Consider the following 22221-nt stretch of genomic DNA (forward strand, 5'->3'; position numbering starts at 1 on the left):
CCAAACCTGGCCCAGAGACAAAACACCTGGTATTACATGAGTTGGCAGATTTCATTTTTGATGCCCCAATTCTATAACCAATATTTTGCTGGATTTGATAATGATAAGAATAGCTAGCTTTTAAAACAGCATGCTAAGGTTTGCAAAAAGCTTTACTAATGTCATCTACTTTAATCCTCACAGTGATTCTAATAATAATAAGGTAGGGAAGCTGTGGCCCTCTAGGTCCTTGAGTGGGGCCTTTTGACTGAGTCCAAGTTTTACAGAACAAATCCTTTTATTAACAGGATTTATTCTGGGAGGTTTGTATTCAGGCAAAAGGCCATATCTGAGGACCTAGAGAGCCGCATGTGGCCTTGAGGCTACAGTTTCCCACCCCAGGATTAGTTGCTGGTCAGTGGTTTCAGTGGTGTCTGACTCTAGACGATCTCTTTTCAGTTTTCTTAGCGGAGATATAGGAGTGGTTTGCCATTTCCTTCTCCAGCTTGTTTTACAGATGAGGAAACTGAGGCAAACAGGTTTAAGTGACTTGCCCAGGGTCAGACAGCTAATAAGTGTCTGAGGTCAAATTGGAACTTGGGTCTTCCTGACTCCAGGCCTAGCACTCTATCCACTAAACTACCTAGTTGCCCCATGTAATAATAATGATAGCTAATATCTAGATAGTACCTACTATATGCAAAGCGCTGTGTTATGCTGTTTACAAATTTCACAATGACCCTGGGAGGCAGGGGCTATTATACACCCATTTTGTTGGTGAAGAAATTGAGGCAAACAGAGGTTAAATAACTTGCCCAGGTTTGTACAGCTATTAAGTCCCTCAGGTTGAATTTGATCTTATACCTTCCTGACTCCAGGGCTAGTGCACCCAATGCACCACCCAGCTACTGATAAATGTTAAAATGCCTGTCACTGTTTTTTACTGAGAACATAATGGCTCTGCTGCTTCTTCTCAGGTAGGATGTATAGTTTTCATAAAATTTATTCAAAATCACAGGTATTTCCATGAAAATTAACATTTGTATTTGTCAAACTATAAGAAGAAATGAGAAACGTGTTAAGGCAGAGGCAATGTGTAGATGTCCCCAGTGCGTGATCTTAGACCCTAGTTCCATCAGAATCCAGACTCCCACTCACCTTCAGGTTGGTAGATCCCAGTCTAAATACTTTTCCAAACCTCTGCTCATGGGAAGCACAGACATTATTTTATAAGAAAGAGGGTCAGTGGGTTCTCAATTTTACAAGAATATCTTTTTGTGGAAAATAATCCTTCTATAAAAAAACCTCACTTTCCTAACCCTCTTACAATGTTGTACTTGGGAAAGGAAGTTTATGAATTCCAGTCACTTTTCTGACCTAGGACACAGGATCCTGGAACTGCTGCCTATGAATCTGTTATGAATGCTTCCAACTTAGGCTGACCAGAAAAGGGATGACTTTTCAACTTTCCATTCTATTCACAGTGAGACAGCCTAAGAAAACACTGAAACGTTGAACAAATAATAAACAACACCTTGAATTTGTCAAGCCTTTTATACTTTTCAAAACATTGTTACAGTTAAATGATAACTAAGAATTTGAAGAGTTGGGGGCAGAGGTTGGGGAATTTACCCAGAGAAGGATGGACAGAGGCAGGATAAAGCATTCTCTGTGACACCTTAATGCTTGGATACCAGGAATGACCAGCTGTTTCAGGGAAGCTGATGAGGCTGGGGGTGGGGGGTGAGGAGGAGGGAGTGGAGAAAGGGGGAGAAAGCATGCCCTGGTCCAGTAGGGTCAGGGCCTTTTAGTGGCCATTGTGGATTTTCCCATTTGGAACATCAACAGGAAACCAATTTGGTTTAACCACATCTTCAGGGGAGAGCAAGAAATGCTCAAAACCAGTTTAATCTTTAGGAAGCAAAGAGGGAAGTAATGATGCTTGCCTATAAAATGGTCTGGTCCTCTCTACATTTCCTAGGAATGGTGGTTAGAAAAAAAAAGACTTGTGGCAAAAAAAGTCAGGGAACCTCAACCTGGTGCATGTACATCTCCAGGCCATAAAAGAAATTTGTCAAAGGAGCATGGGATAGTTGGTAAATGACTATAAACACCGAAATGAATCTATCTTATTTCTTCATATATGTGGCAAACTCTAATATATTGAATAGGGAATATGGGAAAATTTACTGAAAGCCAAGGGTTTTAGTGAGTCAGAGAACATTCATTAAATAGTTTTATGTTGCAAGGCACTGTTTTAAGGATTAGGAATGTAAATACAAATAAAAAGAAATGCAATTCCTGCCCTAAAAGAGCTTATAGTCTACTGGAGGATGACAATGTATATTAAAAAGGTGAAGGCTTGCCCAAGGACATGAGAGAGAAAGAATTCTAGAACACTGGAAGGAAGCAGAGAAGATTGGCCAGCCTGGCTCCCTTCCCAATATGGAGGCCCCAGGGAGGATCTTACCCATGGGAGAAGATGACAGGCATAGTGGAGGAATGTTTCTGGGAAGGAAGCCCAAGTTTTGAGGGAATTTCCAGAGTGAAATTGTAACTGACACATGGTGTTGAAGTTGAGAAAGTCAGAATCAGGGGAATGGAAAAATTGGACATCCTGGGACAGTGTGTATTTAGTTCATGGTCTGAAGCTAGAGCAAGGTTTTGCTATGATAGGGTCAATTTGGTTTTAAAAAATCCTACCATGATAGAGGGGAAACTTAGGCAACAGAAACAAAATATATAGATACAAAGCCAAGTGGCACAGTGGATACAGTGCAGGACCTGGAGTCAGGGGAGATCTGGGTTCAAATTTGGCCTGTCAGTACTAGCTGTGTGATCCTGGGCAAGTCACTTAACCCTGTTTGCCTCAGTTTCCTCATCTGTGGAATAAGCTGGAGAAGGAAATGAATGGTATACTACTCCAATACCTTTGCCAGGAAACCTCACCTCTCCCCAAAGGGTCATGAAGAGTTGGTGATAACTAAAAATGATTAAACAACAAGAACAATTTAAAAAAATCTAACTGCACTGAGACCTAGATGATAAAGAAGAATAATCCTTACTTCTTTCATTCATCCAGTCCTGTCTTCTGAAAAAGATGAAAGGATAAATTACTTTTTCTTCCCGTGCTACAGGGAATTTCTCACTTGGAAAGTAGGGATTTGAATCCATATTCACCTCTGTCTTTAGGGATAAGAAGAAAATTGTAAAATATTTAATTTGTTCAATTTCAGGATTTTCACCAATCTCCAAGAGGTTAGGATTCCAAATTCTCTTTCAAAATCTCGTAATGTTGGTTTAACTATAGGGTGTGAAGCACAGTGGCATGAAATCTGTTAGAACCAAAGTTCTGAAAACCACTACACTATTCCAGTGAAGAGGAGGGTCCCAGTTGTACCAAGGATTGGGCAAGAACTGAATATCCCCACCAGCCACCAAAAGCAACGTATATTGTGAAGTTATATTTGTGAACTTGTTGGTTTAAGAGAATAAAATCCAAGGAATAGGGATAATAAATAGCTAAACTTCTCATTAAGACACATACCTATGAGGCCATCAATTTTTTTTAGTTGTGAGGTTGATGACAGTTTTTTCCTTATTATTAATTTTTTTATCAACTAGAAAAATGCTGTAAAATACTATACTGCAATAGGGCAGCTAGTTTGTGCAGTGGATAGAGTGCCAGTCCTGGAGTCAAGAAGATGAGTCTTCCTGAGTTAAAATTTAGCCTCAGATTCTTACTAGTTATGTGACCTGGGCAAGTCACTTAACTCAATTTGCCTCAGTTTTCTCATCTGTAAAATAAGTTGGAAAATAAAGTGGCAAACTACTTCAGGATCTTTGCCAAGAAAACCACAAATGAGGTCAGGAAGAGTCTGACACAACTGTAGGGTCCAGAATTCTCCTGCACAGGGATATTCACAGTTCTCCCCCAAACACTGGGACAGTTTTGTACTGAAGAAAGAAGATAGGAGCTCCATAATGATTATGGGAGAAGTTTAATGATTATAATGGGTTATTTACATAGGGGCAGAATGATGGATCCCTGCCAAGAGCTTAATAATCCTCAGTCTGGAGTGGTGGCCAGATGATTCAAAGACTCCAAAGAAGCTCATACTAATGATAGAAATCAAACAAAGGGAGGAGGGGTGATAGAGCATCATTACATGATCATCACAGTTTAGCTAATGTTTTGATTTACTGCTTAGTACTGGGCTTGAGTCTAGAACCCTGGGCATCAAGGCCAATGTTGTTGGGTAGATGTACAGACACACAAGGTCTTCTATTGGTCAGTTTGGCCTTGTTAGGGCTTTCACCAATCAGGACCCCTCAACAACTGAAAAGACCGAAAAACAAATAGGTACTATTCTAGGCAAAGCCACAATTCACTCAATCAGCATTTAATAAGTACCTATGACGTGCCAAGCATTGGCCCTTGGGAATACCAAAACCAAGACAGAAATAATCCCTAATCTTAGGGAGAAAACAGTACATATATAAGTATGTGCAGAATCAACATAAATTGGATAAATATAAGATAGGTAGGAGTGAAGGTTACTGGCATCTGGGGATAAGAAAAGGTCTCATGCAGAAGGTGATGTTTAAGCTGAGTACTGAAGGAAAACTAGGGATCTGAGGAGGCAGACATGAAAAGTAAGTTCATTCCAGTCATAGGGTACAGGCATGGCTAAGGAATAAGGAATAAAAAGAGACAACAGATGGTTGTGGGTAAAAAATAGAGAAGGTCAATGTAACTGGATCACAGAGTTCAGGGTGGGGGGTTGGGGTGTTCAATGAGGAACGATAGATTGGGTCCAGATTGTGAAGAGCTTTCAAAGCTAAAGAGAGGAGTTAATACTTTTTGACCCAGTAATACCACTGCTAGATCTATTTCCAAGATGATTAGGGAAAAGGGAAAGAACCTATACGATCTAAAATGTTTATAGGAGCTCTCTTTGTGGTGGCAAAGAACTGGAAATAGAGGGGATGCCCATCTATTGGGGAATGGCTGAATAAGCTGTGGTGTATGACTGCAATGGAACACAACTGTGCTGTTAAGAAATGACGAGCTCAGTGAGCTTAGAAAAACATGGAAAGACTTGCATGGAGTAATGAAGAGTGAAATGGACAGAACCATGAGGATATTGTCTACAGTAACTGCAACATTATTTTAAGAATGACTTTGAGCAAATAAATCATTTTGTCTATTATAAATACCCAAATTAATGTTGAAGTTGTAATTATGTAACTATAATATGAAGAACTATAATATGTAACTATCTACATCCAGAGAAATAATTGATAATCTGAAGTATGTACAGAATAATTTTACATACATGTACCTACACAAATATATCATATATGTATATAAATACATGTGTGTGCAGATATATATGTCTATACACACATATATATCTATATACACACATTTGTGTCTAAAGATCACCATCTCTGGGGGGGGGGAAAGAAATTTACATGATAATTTTACTATATATTTAAAAGAAATAGCAAGTTATACATAATAGATTCTCAGTTTCATGTGCAATCATCTTTTTTTATTATACTATACTATGGAAATACTTGTTTTATTCCATAAATTTTAAAAAATAAAATAAATTTTAAAAATACTTTCTCTTGAGATAAAAGGGAATTGCTGGAATTTCTCAAGTGGAGGAGTGAAATTGGTCCGCATTTCAGGAATATCTCTTGTGCAGCTGTGTGGGGAGACATTTGAGGACAGATACTAACTAGGAGTCTGTTGTCACACTGTGGGTGATAGCTTCAAGTCGAGTTCATGAGATCACAAGATTTAGAATTAGATCTGAATGTTCATAAAGGCCATCTCCTATCCCATTTTTTCAATGAGGAAACTCAGTCATATGAAGGCGAAATGATTTACCTAAGGTGAAGGAGGTAGCATGTGACAGAGAGCGCATGCATTCAAGATCCAGCACTCATCTAAAGTTCAACAAACATTTATTAAAACCTTCTCTGTGAGAATTCAGCAAGCATTGTAAGAGATAGAAAGTTTAATTTAATAGGCAGTTATTAATTAACTAATCACTCAATATGTGTTAATTAAGCCCTGGTTACGTACAAAGTATTGAGCTAGATTCTGAGGATATAAAAATAAAATTAAAAACAGCCTCTGTCCTCATTGTTGAACCTCTACTTGAGGATACAACATGTAAGCAGATTATTTGAGGCAGAATAATAACAGCTGGGGGGTGCAAGAAAGGTTTTTCATAGAACTTGGCACCTAACCTGAGCCTTAAAGGAAGTTAGGGATTCCATGAGGTGGACATGAAGAGAGAGCACATTCCAGGCATGGGGGACAACTTGTGCCAAGACTTGGAGGCAAGAGATGGAATGTTGTGAAGGGGAAACAGCAAGTGGTCCAGTTTGGCTGGAACAAAGAATTCATGCAGGGGAGGGATGTGAAATAAATCTGTAAAGTTAGGTTAGGTTGGAATGAGACTATGGGATGGAGGGCAGCGGGAGAGGGCAGGCAGAGCTTTCAATGCCAAACAAAAGAGTGTGTACTTTATCCTAGGAGCAATAGGAGAGTGATCTTGGCAGCTGTATGGAGCATGGATTGGACAGGACACAGAGAGAAAGAGACAATTAGGACACTATTGCTCTATAGCGACAACAAAACTACTACTAGTACTAGCACTACTACTACTAGTACTACTAGCATTACCAGTACTACTAGACCTGCTACTAATACTATCAGTACTCCTACTTCTGACAACATCAGTGATAATATGCTCAATATGCCACCATCCATACTCCAAGTGGGGACATCAGAGCAATGCCCCAGTAGAGAAATCCCAACCAGGATGATGCATGTCATGCACTTCTTGTGCCTTAAACCCTGAACCACCTAAGAATTAGGCTCTGGCCACTGATTGGGTTAGTGCCCCAGGCAGTGTAACAGTCCTAAGTATCAAAGAAATAGGTGAGTGACAAAAAGTAACGGCTTAGCTCTTCTCAGGTCTGCCATGATGATCAACTTGAGAACAACCAAGCGAGTGGTTCTCCTTTGTGTTCTGGTACCTCCAAAAGGCATGCAATATGGGAACCAGTCAGAAATGTCAGTGTCCCTGGAATGCTTCAGTGCATTCTGACTGAACACTTAAGTGGATAAATCACAAATAGACATGATGTGAATACTTTCATACATACATATCTCAAAACTGGAAATAGATTTTTTTCAATTATAGGCACAAATTCTTTTTTTTTTTTGGTCAATGGTACCTTTAGTTACAAGTCACACAATATATTACTGACCAATGCAGGCACTTTATAAGAAAGAACTTGATATCTAAGCCTAAATTAGATGAGAGAAAAGATAAAATTGAGATACCACTAAAATCTGAAGAGAAAAATAAGAAATTGAGGTCCCTGAACATCTTCACTGAATGCAAAGTCCAGGAATTATTCATCATAATGCAACAGATGACAAGAATAATACTGATATCCTGAATGATTTTGAAAAGGAGATGAGGGTACTTTGACAGGAATTTGAAAAATCCTTGTAGGGTCTAATGGCATGAATCCAACTATAAAACTGATTATACCAAGAACAAATCATAGCTTAGCAAATGGCATTTGCTAAAACCCTCATCCATTTGCTTTGTTTAATCATTTTCAGTTACATCCAACTCTTTGTTACTGTTTTTGGGGTTTTCTTGGCAAAGATACTGGAGTGATTTGCCATTTCCTTCTCCAGCTTATTTTACAGTTGAGGAAATTAAGAAAAAAAGGGTTAAGTGACTCACTCCAGGTCCCATAACAAGTAAATGTCTGAGGCAGAATTTGAACTCAACTCTTGGTCCAGCACTCTGCCCGATACACCATCTAGCTGCCCAGCAACAACAACAACAACAAAAAACAACCCGTTATCAATTCAATACAATACAATGCAATACAATAATCATTTATTAAGCACATACTATGTACCAGGTCCTCTGCTAAGTTCTGGGGTTACAAGTAATAAGAAAGACAGTCCATGACCTCAAGGAGCTTACAATGTAATGGGAGAAAATAATACACAAAAAGGGAGGGATAGAGGGTACCCAGAGCAGGGGCATGAGGATGTTGGAATTGAAGTCAACCAGAACAATTAGTGATAAATGAAGAGACAAATGGGAATCCTGATCCCTGAAAACAGGGAAGCTTTGGGAGGAGTTTTTTTTACTCCTTTAAAGGTAACTGAGGGGTACTGATAAGGCATAAGTACCAAGGCAGATGAAGTCTTCATGATGATGAGTTTCTTGGTGATCAGCTTAATAGGGGGTGGAGTGTGGGGGAGGGAGAGAAGTGATGATGATGATGATGAGGAAGATGTTGGAGTCTAAACCAAGCCCAGCAATTGGTGAAAATTAAGTGAGAAATAAATACATTCTCTGATAATATTTGAAAGAAAGCATAAAATCACTTCTGAACATACATATGATTGTAAATGAGGCAGCCATTGCCATGGTGAGAATCTTATGATGAAAGATGGGGCTGTCCAGAAGTGGAAAGGGAGGGAGGGAAAGAGAGAGAGAGAGAGATCTTAGAGCTCTCCAGCAAGTCCTTGTGTTTTAGGATGTACAAGTAAACAGTAAGAGTGAAAATCTGGTGCATTCCATGCCAAATTATGTAAAACAAATGACTAAAGGAAAAGAAAGGTACATTATGTATTAAACATTTGTAAATATATAAAAGTTATAAAAATGCGTATCATTTAATTATTTTACATTGTCCTAATGCATTTGCACACTACTATATATTCCTCATTCACTAATTTAGCAATCTTAAAAAAGGAAAAAAACATAGGGCAGTCTGATCAGTCTTCTTTTCCTCCTCCTCCTTTTCCTTCTTTTTCTTTACCTTCTTGTCTTTTGCATTTGTTTTCTGAATTAAATGTTTCCTTTGATAATAATCATTTGTCAAATGGCTCATTATATGTTATTTGAGTAACATTAGAAATCATTGTCACCGTTGGCCTAGAATCACAGTCATCCCAGGTACCTCTTCTCTCTTGTATACAAATCCTTTGAAAGTCACCATATTGCTTCATTGTTAACTTGGCAAGGACAATGTCATTGAAGGAAAGCCCTTGTAAATTGGCTTTCACATATAAGGACACTTTCTGAAATAATCATTAATACATCAAGAAAAGAAAAATAAAGCAAGAAAAAGATGTAGATCATCCTACTGTGGTGGTAGGGTATGAAGTATGGATCTGTCATCCTCAGGTTTCTAGTAAAGTTTCTGGTCAAAATGACCATCTGGGTAAGTCAGCACAATAAGATTAGCACCATCATCCTGAACCAGAAACTTTAACTTTAGACTAAATCTTGCAGTAGAGGATTTTCTGATCACATACACAGAGAGCAGTACAAAAGTCAGCCCAGGTTTGCAGCCCATGCAGCAAAATGGGTTCAGCCCTCCCTTTACCCAGTCTGCCATAATAGAAAGTCCAAAGAACTTTATTGTTCAGTCATGTCAAAGTCTTTGTGACCCCATTGGGAGTTTTCTTATCAAAGATACTAGAGTGGTTTGCCATTTCCTTCTCCAGCTTATTTGACAGATGAAGAAACAGAGGCAAACAGGGTTAAGTGACTTGCCCAGGGTCACACAGCTAGTAAGTATCTGAGGTCAGATTTGAACTCAGTGAAGATTAGTCTCCTTGGCATCTCACCCGGTGCCCTATCCACTCTACCACCCAGCTGCCAAAGCACAAAGCCAACCTTGTTTAATTGGATGATCTGAGGTGCTTCAGGATTCAGAGCACAGACTTGATTTTAATGAACATTTATGACAGCTTCTGTCCAAATAAAAAGAGCTGAAAGGAGAAGATTGGAGTCCTTGCTGAAATCACCACCTCTGTGACAGGATGAGAGTTCCCTTTCTCTCCTACCTCCTAATCCCTTCCCGGGGATGTCTGAAGACCACAAGACTCAGCACACCCTATCCCACTGAAAAGATACATTTCTGTATCGGATTGAGGGGGGACATGTCCAGACATTAATTGCTTGAACATTATTGAAAAAAAACCAAGATAACAATAATAATGCACATTTTTTTGTGTTTTAAGGTTTGCAGAGCACTTTATAGGTATAAGGGTGTTCTACTTTATTTGTTTTTCAACAAAATTGAAGTTTGGAAGGGGCAACAGACCAAGATATTACAATATAAAAGAAATTTGTTTCTTGTCCTTCATTTTGAAGAGGACCAGTGACATCACAGGGTATGTCTTGATTTGCATGTGAATTGGATTTATATTAACCCACATGTTTGCAAGAGAGGTCAGGCTGACCACCGAGAAAAAGTAATGCCTTCAGCATCCAGGGAAACATCTCACACCTTAGAAAGGACCTGAGGCTTGAAGGGTGCAGGAGTCCGAGGAACCAGGCCAGTGGGTAGCAAAGTTATTTGTCTCTTGCCAGCACCTTTCACGGCACAGAACTTTGTGAAGCCCCTCTAGAGAGATAAAGAATAGTCAGGCCATGCAGTTAAAGAGTTGTGAGGTACCTTAGCCATCTGTGTTCCCTAAATGTAGTTTCTATCTACTCCCCTCCACTCCCCCACAGATTCCTGGTCTATTTGTGAGAGCGTACACTGCAGGTTTTGTCAGGAAATGCTTTTGTAACTCCTGCTTTTTCTATAATGTTTGAGTAAATGCCTTTACTAAAGAACTGGGCTTCCTGGTTTATTGTTCAATTGAAGTACACCTGTGGGGGCTTCTGAGATAAGGGCTAGGATGATAAGATACTTACAGAATCCTAGAACTAGTAGCAGCTCCCCATTTTGGGGACCCAACCAGCCAGTGCCAATGCTGGTTGAGGGAGTGAGACCAGAGGAGATGTTACACACATATTAATTAATTTCATCCCCACCACCATTCTGAAGGGTAGGTGCCATCAGGTGAGATAGTGTTGGGTCATAATAAGTGCTCAAGAAAACACTTGTTGAATTGAACTAGATTATTGCCACCTTTGAAAAGATGAAATTGAAAACCTCAGAAAGATTGTGCCTTGCAGAAGGTCATACTCACAGTGGTTATCTGAAGTAGCTTTTGAACCTAGGCCTTCCTGACTGCAAGCCCAGAGTTCTATGCAGTAAAGACAAAGGGCATATTTAGGTGGAAAGTGGATGGAGAAAGGGGTCTGGATGTGAAGTATATTTTAGAAGTAGAACTGAGAAAACTTAGTCATAGCACAGTCCTCATGGAGCCTAGAATCTAGTAGAAGCATAGTATGTGACTACCACAGATAAAAATGCATACATGATACAAATGCCATGTGGAGACCAAGGTCAGGGAGGGAGGTGCTCCTTACTGATAGGGAAGTCCATTAAGGTCTCATTTAAAAGGTGGCATTGGAGTCAGTCTTTGAAGAAAGGGCAACAATTCAATAGTTAAAAAGGGAGAAGGAAAGACATTTCAGGCACCAAGGTGGGAGAGCTTAGGGGCACTCTTGTAGTATATAAGGAGGTGTTGAATTTTGAGATGAGAGAAATGAAAGGAAATGGAATTAGAGAAGGAAGATGTGACTGAAATGAGGAGTCAGAATCATTATGGAAATGGGGGTGGCATTTGAAGAAAAGACATGGATGAATGGAAAGGACTGGGACTATATTCCAAGCCAGATAAACAGCATGAATGAAGATAGAGAGATAGGAAGAGGATCAGGTGAGAATCATGTAAAATTTGCTTTAACATCTCAGTGATTTATTAAATATTCACTTTCCTACCAATAATGCAGACATAAACCTTTATCCATCTTCTTTCCTCCTTCCAAGTCTTCCATGGGAAGTGGAGAGAGGTGGGATCTATCTAACATGTTAAGGGTCTATTCCTAGATCTCTTCACTCTCACTTTAGTGAGGCTGGTGACCTGCACAGCCCTTCCTCACTCAAAACAAAGTCAAGTGCAAGTCATCTCATCATTTCTCTGATGGCATGATCTTCTTTGGCAATGATGAACACAATCCTGTGAGGAGATACAGCTGGCTGAATAGGGAGCTAACCAGCTGGGTAACTCAGCTCCTCCTCTCCTGTCTATCTCCCCCTCCCCTTCCTTCTCCTCTCCAAAGTAAGGTAAATTTGGATGGCCAGAAGATGCCCAGTTAACTTGGTTTTACTGGCTAGATTCCTCGCCTCTCCTCTCTCCTCCCCTTAAACCTACTGCACTCTGAGGCTCATACATTGGAGGACACTAGGCCCCTGCCTAAGGGCTGGCTTCTGGACCCTCCCGGCTTGGACCCTCCCAGCTTAAGAGTGATTATCAATAGTAATTGCTGCTGTTTCCCTCCCAGCCTGATGCTTTTTTCTATGCCTCACTAAAGGGGCCATCCCTAGACTGCTTCTTAAAGAGCCTTATTCACTGAATGGGCATTACCTCACCCTAAGTGAGTTCCTGAGTAGACCTCAGCCTAAAGGGGCCAAGGTCTCCTATTGCATCCTGGGTCATCCCCAGTCATCTTGATGAATATCTGGTCACTGGATTCAGATGGCTCTGGAGAAGTAGTGAGGCTGGTGACCTGCACAGCCCTCCCTCACTCAAAACAAAGTCAAGTGCAAGTCATGTCATCATGTCTCTGATAGCATGGTCTTCTTTGGCAATGAAGGATGAACACAACAACACCACTTTACTTGGGCACTAATGATATACTCTAGCAAAGTGTCCCAGTGATTTGCCTAGTGCTTGGCACATTGTAGGTACTAAATCTATGTTAGTTGCATAATTGAAACTTAGATTGCTATCAGTTGTCCCTAATACTCACTATATTATGGACCCACTTTATTTTCTTGTTATAGTTCTCTTTTATGAAATATCTTCTGTATGGCTTTGCATTATTATCCTGCAGTAGCCTGTTTTGCCCACTGTCAATCTCTCCATGGCAGTGTGGGTCACTTGTAACTCTAACTCTTCAGAGGCTATGATATTTTGCTTTGGAACCTGATTTGGAAGCAGGGATAAACCCTGTTTTGACTATTAATGTGGAATAGGTCTCACCAACTGCTCCGCCAGACCTCTTCCTCAATACTCACCACCAATCCAGGACCAATGACCCTCCTACACCCGTTCCTTTCCTTTAAATCTCGGGGGCAACAATCCATTTCACATTGGAGTGAGCCTCAGGGCAGGACTTAACTGACTGAGGCTTAGTAACTAAAAGATGTCTTACTTTCCCATAAATAGTTGGGTCAAAGGATGCCATTCACCCTTGATTTTAGCATCAAGCAGTGTCAATGACTTTCTGCTCTGCTGACCCTTGTCCTGACTTTTTAGGATACCATTTCTCAGGGATTAATGGTGGTACAGTGGATAGAGCATGGGTCTGGAGTCAGGAAGGCTCATTTTCCTGAGTTCAAATCCAGCCTCAGATACTTACTAGCTGTGTGACCTTGGGCAAATCACTTAGCTGCTTGCCTCAGTTTCCTCAACTGTCAAATGAGTTGGAGAAGGAAACAGCAAACTACTGCAGTATCTTTGCCAAGAAATCTCAAAATAGGTCACAAAGAGCTGAATGTGACTGAAAACGACTGAAACATCTGAACAACAATAGGTACGTACAAACACCAACAAAGTAGCCAGGTCATTTGAGAGGGAGAGCCCCAACAGTAAAGGAGGAGGGGACCAGAAATGGATTCCTATAGAAGATGATTCCTAAACTTCATCCTAAAGGAAGAGAAGAGGTCTATGGTGTGGCAGTAAGGAGCTTTCTTGGACAGCATCAGCCTTGGGAATTTCTTCCAGAGTAATCTCAAGTCAGAAAATTTTGGAATCTGACTCTTTAAACAGAAAAAAGAAGTTCTTTGAGCACTCTATCTCTCGGAGAGGGTTGAGGAGTACCTGTGTGTTGAGCAGCTTGGAAGATGAGGAAGGGGCTAGTTTATGGCACCAAGCTACATTGCATGTTTATCTTTCATATTAAACTAAACTTGTGTTTGTATTGGTACAGGAGACTCCCCTTTGCGAAGTGCCCTCTCCCAGGACTGTAGCTCTTGAGAGTTGTGTCAGCTGTATTAAAAAAATCAATAAAATATGTGGGGTTTTTAAATAAAAAGAAATATACATATTTAATGTTCAATAAATGTTGATTGATTAAAGAACCTGTTTTACTAGTGGCAAAACCACTTTAAGTTCTTATATTTGAGGTTATTTGCATGAAATTAGATCGATTAAATAATAAATTAACATGTATTTCAATATTACTAATACTAAGTCCATTTTGAATTAAGTTTTCGATGACATTAACACTTATTATGTGATCAGTTGAGATGAACACCTAGATCGTACCTCTGATTAGGAGGATGAGATTTTTTTAAACTTACAAGCTGAAAGTTATCTAAATCATTTTATAATAACTATCACTGGTGCTATAAGGTTTGCAAAGTTCTTTACAAACATTATCTCATTTGATCCTCACAACAATCCTGGGGGGTAAGTTCTATTATTATCCCCATTTTACAGATGAGGAAACCAAGGCAGAAAATGGTTAAGTGACTTGCCAAGGGTTACACTTCTAAGACATGTCTGAGGGTAGAATTGAACTTATGTCTTCCTGACCCTAAGTCCACTGCACCATGTAGTTACCGCTTTTAGTAAAAGCATCAAGCTAGCAGGTTTTATGAGTCATTTAATTTTTGTATCACCATGATTTACGTGTGATATATTTCATACTTGTGGAAGAAATGAATCTTTTAAAGAGATAACTTATTTACAGAGAAGCTTATTTCCTTATAAATCATAATATTTTTTAAAATTCGATTTTATTTTCAGTTCTGAATTTCTAAATGACTTTATATATAAATCAGGATCATGAAGAACAAATAACATTTTAAAAAGTCTGTCACACTAATTATGAAAGCTCCTTCCTACTGGGGGTTGGGGTGGATAGTATTGATTTCTGGGTAGGAGTCTTTGGCATCTCATTGGTGGAATCTGATTGGCTCTCATTAACTTAGCCTGACCCACCTGGCTCTCAGAAACTTTTCGAAGCCAAGCTTTCCCAGAGCATTCCAGGTCTGCACATCTTACAAGCTGAGACCGGCCTACTGAGATGAGCCTAATTGGAGCAAGGAACACATCTGGAAGGTCTGTGTTTAAGATGTGTTCTCAGTTTTAGTATCACAGGATAGGAAATTTTCAGATAATATGCAGCCAAGGAGAACTTATTAAGTGTTTACTGTATGTCAGGCATTGTGCTAAGCCTTAGAGATCCAAAGAATGACAAATGGTTAGGGTTGCATTGCAAGGAATGAAATGTGGCTGGTGCACATTTGGCTCAGAGGCGGGGCATAGAACAGAACCTGTCCAGCATCCCTGTTACAAGTGGGTAGTTCCAGAAGTTTCAGCAGCAATGGCCCACTGCCTTCCTGCTACACTGTTATTGTCGTTCAGTCATTCACTTGTGTCCAACTCTTCATGACCCTATGGACCATAACACACCAGTATTGTCCGTGGGGTTTTCTGGGCAAAGAGACTGAAGTGGTTTATCATTTCTTTCTTCAGTATTGGATCGTACTTATTGCATCAAATGCAAGTCTATATGTAAGGCAGCTAATTCTTGAAAACCCCAGATCTGATCACAGAAAAGAGACTAATAATGAGGTGTTATTATTAATAAAAAGCTATTATTTGTACAGCACTTTAAGGTCTGCCAAATGCTCTGCCTGGATTACTTCATTTTATCCTCACATCAGCCCAGAGAGGTAGGTGCTGTTATTATCTTCGATTTGTAAATGAGGAAACATCAGAAAGAATTAAGTTACTTGTCCAGGGACTCCCAGCTAGTAAATGCCTGAGGCAAGATTTGAACTCCAGTCTCACAGACTCCATGTTCGTCGTAGTAGATACATTATGGAACAAACTTTAAAAATAAGGCCTTGCTAAGGTGATTGCTTTATGAGGTGAGAACAAATCCCTTGTGGGGGGTGAGAAAGAGGGGATTTGTGTCTCCTGAGGCTCTCTTCTGGGCACCCTTCTCGTCTTCCTCTATAGTGTCTCCATGGGTGTTCTCATCACCTTCCATGGTTCGATGATCATCTGTATGCAGGTGATTTTAAGATCTGTTTCTACAGCCCTAATCTCTCTGCTGACATCTAACCTCCCACCACCAACTGCCTATTCAGTGTCTCAAACTGGATGTCCTCTAGCTCTCTCAAACTCAACATATCCAAAACAGAACTCATTGTCTTTCTCAGCCAAACTCTTTCCTCTTCCAAACTTATACAGGATGTTCTACCATAACACTTGTGAAAGCTGAGTTTGTTCCAATATGATTGATATAATAGGGAACAGTTTGAACATGGATGTGAATTTTGTATTGGCTTCAGTGTGATTTTGTCATGGGGAAAGCTATACCATGGTGAAGGGGCATGATCAATTAGGTTACCTCTCTGGAAAGTTTGGGGGAGGGTGCATCCAACCTGTGAGGAGAGGAAATCTTTGATTTCAACAGGGGAAGGGACATTGCTCATCTTCTTCAGCATAGGATGTGGTGAGAGCTACTAGAGGGAGTATAACGCTCAGGAAAGCAGGAGACAAGGACTTGGAAAGGGAAAGAAAGGACAGAAGACCCCCAAAGTGTACCCCCAGAACAGGTGACAATAACCGCAGACCCCTTTGACTCCAACCACCCTGGAACCACTTAGCCAGAGGAAAGCCAGGTCAGAGATGATTACAATTCATCTCACTGTAGGGTTGGGGAAAGCTGGTGTTCCCCTGTGGCATCTCAGGGAAAAAACTATACCAAACACCCCATGTTCCCAGTCATGAGGAGAACCTAAGGGTCATTGGTTGGCACTATCAGTGACTTGAATCCCACAGTGGAGGTCTCTTGTGTCTTAACTTCAGCATCTTTCCCTGAGACCAAGTTTGAATATTGGACCCTAACTCTATTTTCCCCATAAGCCCTGTTCTGTATTGTCCTAATATCTCTACTACAAAACAAAGAGCTCCAGGTGATCTCTGATGATGAGCTAGTGGAAAATGTTGGGCAGCTGAGACAAGGGAGCTTTGGTCAGTTGAATCAACTTGAGGTGCCCTCAGTGTCTAGCCTTGTTGGATATCCCCTTACCATGGCTAAGTAAATTTCCTTTTGTTGACTGTGGGATGACATACAAGAACCTTATGTCATTCCAGTATTGACTCTAAACTACCAGGGGGCTGGTCTGAATCAGGCCTAGCCTAAAGCAATACACAGCACAGATACTACAGGAGAAATGAGGGAAAAAAGATGGCATTAGGGTGATGTAGGTTAGGAGGAGAAGATGGCATGATTTAGAATCTCATGGTGAAGGTGAAAGATGACAGGTGGACCTTCTCTCACACTCTCCGTTACACTGGTACTTGATTTCCCATGGTCTCTTCAAGAGTGTTCCATTAGCCCCATCACTGAGCATGGTTTCTCCATCTGAAGTACGTACAATAAAAATGTTTCATAGAATTCAAATTATGATGGCAGTAGTATACTGCCCCAGGTCATTGTCCCTGCTTTCTGAAGGAGTGCAACACTCCGTACGCCATCTTCTTCTTATGTCCAATCCTTGCTCATCCAAAGGGCCTTTAGTCTCCATCTAGAAGTTCTCTCAAACTCCCCATCTCTCAGCCTCCTTGAGTCCTATAGCCCATTCCTTCACACCACCTCAGACAAACATAGGACATTCAAAGTCATCCTTATCAATAAGTTTTCTACCCCTTTGATTAGGAACTCAAACATGATCCTAAATTCCGCATCTCCCTAGAGCCTTACCTCTCATAAACCTATTCTTCACCCTTTTTGAAAACTTCATTCCTTTAATTCCTCATTACTTTCTCAGGCCATTACCCCTGCTCTGAGTGCACATACCTTCCCTTTGACCCTATTTTTAGCTATTTCAACGGCTATTGAATGCCTCGCCCCTTTATCCTGTCACCACTTCTTTTTTTCTAACCTAAGCTCTGTGTTAGAGCTCCTATCCTCTGCCTCCTCTGCTCCCTACTCACAGACAGCTTAATACAGTTAGAGGATGTCACATAACAGTGATATAAATTTGTGTTAGATCTTAAATGGGTCCTCGCTGCAGCAAGGCAATCTTTTCATTCCTCCCTAATTAATTCCCTATCTCACTACCCATAAAAACTATTCCAAACCTTCTCTTTCCTCCACAAGTCCCCACATCTCTTCCTCCCCCCCCCCAACTTTCACCCAAAGACCTCAACTCTGACTTTACTGAAAGGAATTAAAGCTATTCAGTAGGAACACCCTCCTCTTCCACTCTATTTATCTCAAATCTCCTTGGAAACATCTCTTACCATCCTCCTTTCCCTTAGTAGCGAGGTGGCTCGTCTTGTCCAGGCCAAACTGACTACAAGTGAAGTTGATCCTATCCCCTCCTGTCATCACTAGCAAATTGGGTTGTCAATTATCCCATGTCTGTCTTGACAATATAATGTCAAAAGCCTTTCCCGATATAATGATTTCTTCCCTACTGACATTAAACATTCCCAAGCCCCTCCCCCATCCTTAAACAATAACTTTATGAGGCCCTACTATCCCACAAGGTATTTTCCTTTAAATTCTCCCTTTATTAGCTACATTCCTTGGGAAAACTATTCAATGTTTCAATGTTCAATGTTTCCACTTCCTCCCCCATTCACTCACTCTTCAAATCTTTGACATCTGACTTCTTATCTCAAAACTGCTCCCTAGAAAGTTACCAATCATCTCTTTGTTGCCAAATCCAGCCCTTTATTTTCTCAGTTCTCATCCTTCTAATTGTATCTTACAGTTGATACTGCTGACTACCCATCTTCTCGTCCTGGATACTGTTTATTCTTTCCTGAAACAACTCATTCAAGGTTCTCCTTCTGCCTGTTTGACTGCGTCTTCTCGATCTGTTTCCTACTTGTTCACACAACTAACTGCTAGAGTTTGTCCCTTTCAGGTTACCTTCCATGTACTCCGTATGTATCCTACATCTGCCTGTATTGCTATATGTTTTCCCTAATATAATGTAAGCTCCTGAAGGTTAAGGATTTGTTTTATTTTCTCTTTGTCTTACCTCTGAGCTCAGTACTCGGCATATAGAAAACACCAAATGTTGGTGTTTTGGTTTTTTTTTGATGGATTGATTGAGTTTTGTAGAAGCAAGGCACTATGCTAATCTTAGATCAAAAAGTCTTACAGGTAGATTAGACATTGATAACGTGAAGACAACTATGGAGAAATATGTTTCCATTGGAAAGATTACTATGCTTAGGCAAGATAATGGAAAGTACCTGATCAGACTCGCAATATTCATTTTTAGAATTTTCTAATCGCAACTCAACATTTCAGTGTCTTACTAACTACACCTTCACCAGCTTTCTATCTTTGAACTTCTCCAATTATATTCTAACTCTCTACCATGAACATTTTGTTCCTTGTCTCTTCAACGTAGATGTAAAGCTGTAAAGACATATTCCACTTTAGGGAGCATGTAGCTACAAGACCGGCTTGCCTATCCATGGCCTAATTGTCCACTTATGTACACTAAGTTAAGACAGAAAATGGCAGAGTGCTAAATTCTTTGACTTACTAGAGATCATTTAGTCCAAACACATAACTCAATACGTAAGTGAAGGTTATGCTCTCCACCTCAGTTGATATCTTTATAGAATATGATTATATAGCATATAATCTACACAAGATAGAATCATAGAAGACAGGGTTTCAATGTGTTAATGAGGTGTCAACACCCACATTTCCTTTATGAAGATTAAACACTTCACTCTGATTAAGAACAGAGTGAATGGATGAACCATGACTGTGTCAACAGATGACCCTGAAGTTGGAGAGTCTAAGGCAGTCCAGCCCTAAAATTATGGAGCATGAATCTTGCGCCTATATCAGAGGGGAAAAGGGAAAGGAAAAAGTTGGTTTACTTGGCTATGGTATAGCAGAAGAGCCACTCTCCTAGCAGATATTCTACACATTCTGATCCAGCAGTTACAGTTAGTTCAAGAGGTATAACTAAAGGATCAGAGAGGCATATATGCTAGATATATGTAGAGAGAATTAGTCAAGGGACAAAGCAAGTTCAAGTAGCATGACCTCCAGCAGCAAACATGAGAGCCAACTATGATCCCCAGAGAAAGCCAGGCCTGGCACTTGAGAGCTGAGCTTCATGAGGCCTCTCTAAGGAGATTAAGGACATGTGTAGTACCAGATTTGTGAAGTACTTTGACCACGTGTATTCGCTACTGGCTTGAGGCCTTTTAGTTACCCTCAATCTGGTTCAGCCCCTATGCTTAGATGGTTCTATTGACATATGACCACTGCATATGGTATAGCTTCTTGGAGGTGAGAGCTGAGTGAATCAGGTGGATAGCCAAGGTGGATGAGCAGCCCTGAAAAGGGTTTAGCAGCCCTCATCTTAGAGGTGCTGGTCCTCCTTAACACCTCATACCTCCCTCTAATAGAAGTAGCCACACACAGGATACCCTTAAAATCCAATGTAGCAGCTGTATTCTTTAGAGCCAACCCACTAGTACAAATGGGAGGAGTAGGCCAAGGGAGTGATACACAAAGGTTAGGGTGGTAAACTCTCTTTCCTCCTCTGCTAACCTCTGACATAGGCAAAGGGGTAGTATTCTACAATAGTTCCCAATCCAGTCTGCCTCAAGCTCTCCAACTAAGCCTTCTAATAGTTAGCTATAGCTGTCACCAATCATTTTTTACTCAATGAAGTTGTTTCCTTCTGACTTAATCTGAGAGACATTGTGGTTCATAGTTTATAAAGGGATCATTCAGTGTTAATACCTTGTTAATGATTTAATAACCCATTATCAATGATTACATCAGCTGAAGTGATGGAAGGGGGCAAATTCTTCCTTCACATTTAGATGGGGAGAATGAGGAGGACAAAGATGGTATATGACTAGTCCAAGGTCATAAATGTAGAAAGCGTCAGCATTTAAAGTTGACTCTTGGGCTATAGGAATGGAAAAGAACAACGGGGTCAGAAAATACACACACAGGAACCAGCAGAGCCTGAAGATGGAGCAGAGGGGAAAACTCAAATCTGAGATGATTCCTTTGTAAAATAACTTGGCTTATGGGATTCAAAATCAATGAACATGTTGGGGATATATTTGAATGAAAGCCATTAGACTATAATCAGTTATCGAAGTACTTTGTTTTAGTTGCTTTTACTGAAATTGCTGATGTTTCACTGGACTGTGATGATTTAGTCTATTGGTCTACCTCTTGCTCAATTTAAACCACCTTATCAGTTGACATTGGAGAAAAGCAAAATCTTCATAAGGCAAGTGGAAAAGAATTGAAGAAAAAGGAGAATATTGGAGGTTCAGAGAACAATTAGAAGTTAACAGAATATTAAAGCTCCAAGGAACCTTAGAAATTTTCTAGCCTAATTCCTTATTTTACGAATGAGGAAACTGAGCCAAGGAGAAGGGAAATGACTTGTCTAAGACCTCACAATCAGTTAGTGGAAGAACTGGTACTAAAACCCATGTCTCTCTTGACTCACTTCACCCAATCCAGTGCATTTTCAATGGATTTTTTTTCTTTCTCCCTGCCCTTCTCATCTGCCAGTTTTCCAGAAGAGTGTTCTGAGGGAAGGGAGGCTAAATGGGGAAGAAGAGGGCTGAATATTCTTTAGCATATGTCTACATATTTGCCTGTTCACATGGCGCCTTTTACTTTAGACTAAACAGTTTTGATGAATGTATTTGGGAGTATATGGGGGAGGAGAGCATATTTGTCTCAAAACAATGCTATAAATTTTGTCAACCCCAAATTTATAATTACATGTGGTTCACAAAGTGCCACTCACACAAGTACATGATGTGCAGTGTGAAATCTGAAACCTATCATTTTTATGGTACATAACATGGTAGTATTGAAATGGAGCTGGCTAAGAAGCCACCAGCTGAAGTTACCAGCAAGAATGTTACCATGATACAGTGCTTGAGGTACAGTTGGAGCTGGGGCAACCAGGGAACTGGAGCATGGAGCTAGCCAACCTTTTGGGCCACATGATATGCTTTCCTGGATGACATAGCAACTCCTGACCAGTTCCTTGGGTTCCTGACAGGGGGAAGGATTTAATGAAAAATGATTGGAGATTGAGTCAAGAAGAATCTCTCCCTTTGTTGGTGTATCAAAGAAGTTGAAATGAGGGAGACAATGAATTGAAATAAGTGAGACAATGAGTTGTAATTTGAAAATCAAATGGATTAGCGTATTGGAA

Source organism: Notamacropus eugenii, chromosome 7 (genome assembly GCF_028372415.1).
Source record: "Notamacropus eugenii isolate mMacEug1 chromosome 7, mMacEug1.pri_v2, whole genome shotgun sequence".
Taxonomy (NCBI): Eukaryota; Metazoa; Chordata; class Mammalia; order Diprotodontia; family Macropodidae; genus Notamacropus; species Notamacropus eugenii.